This window comes from Dermacentor variabilis, chromosome 11, assembly GCF_050947875.1.
Source record: "Dermacentor variabilis isolate Ectoservices chromosome 11, ASM5094787v1, whole genome shotgun sequence".
Taxonomy (NCBI): domain Eukaryota; kingdom Metazoa; phylum Arthropoda; class Arachnida; order Ixodida; family Ixodidae; genus Dermacentor; species Dermacentor variabilis.
Window position 1 is genome coordinate 69,048,359 of NC_134578.1, and position 980 is coordinate 69,049,338.

Consider the following 980-nt stretch of genomic DNA (forward strand, 5'->3'; position numbering starts at 1 on the left):
GAAAAGTGTTGGGCGAGTTTCAGGTAAATAATCATAAAAGATTACATCGCATAGCTACGGTCATATTTTCGTGACAGGATGGAGGCGGTTATGAAGAGCCGACACGACTGAAAAGGAATTCTGGCATATCGAGCGAAGGGGACCTTCAGATCTACATTTTTTCCGCAAATACACGTGGTCGATGTTATGTATATATATGGCCATAAATTTTCGCTTACTGATGCCCAGGACATCACCGAAAACTTATTCAATCGACATTGATAGACCCGCGCATCATTCAGAGTAAGGCTGGAATTCAGGAACAGCGATGAGCCGTGGTTTTAAAAAATAAGAAGGTTGTAAAAAATAAAATAGCTAATGCAAACGAGGGTTAGATAAGCCTTAATGCAATTTATAGACATTTCTTCAATATTGCGCGAAACATGTGGTTGAGCTTCACAAGTGGCCTGTAGTGCTAGGGAAACTTATTATCGATGTGATCTGGCGGCTCAAGAGCTGAATTAAAGGAAGTAGGTCATGCAAACACTCCCTTTGTTGCGGCCTAAAAGTTGGGCGCGCATAGATGCTTCTCGTAGCCATACTACAGAACAAGCAAGAAGTGAACGCCATTGCTTCTTTCTCAGACTGGAACATACTTATTCTTTTTATTTATTGCTTCGGACTCCACAGTAGAACTGTGACGGCCTATCGGGGAAGAGCAGGCACAAGGCGCAGCTTACAGATGACGAAGGTGTGCCCTCCTGTCCCCGTCTATACCAGTTGGAACATTTGGTCAAAGACATGTGCTAAATTTTTACATAAGAAAACGCAAAAATGAAGGCCGGAAAAGTGACGGTGTAAGAAATAAAGAATACACCCCGTCCACACATACAAAATATATATGCAGGAACAGTAAAGCCGTAGAGCAATGGCCAAACCAAATGTATTCTGTCTCCTGAGCTCAGATACTCTGAGAAAAGTTACAATTGATGAACGATGGC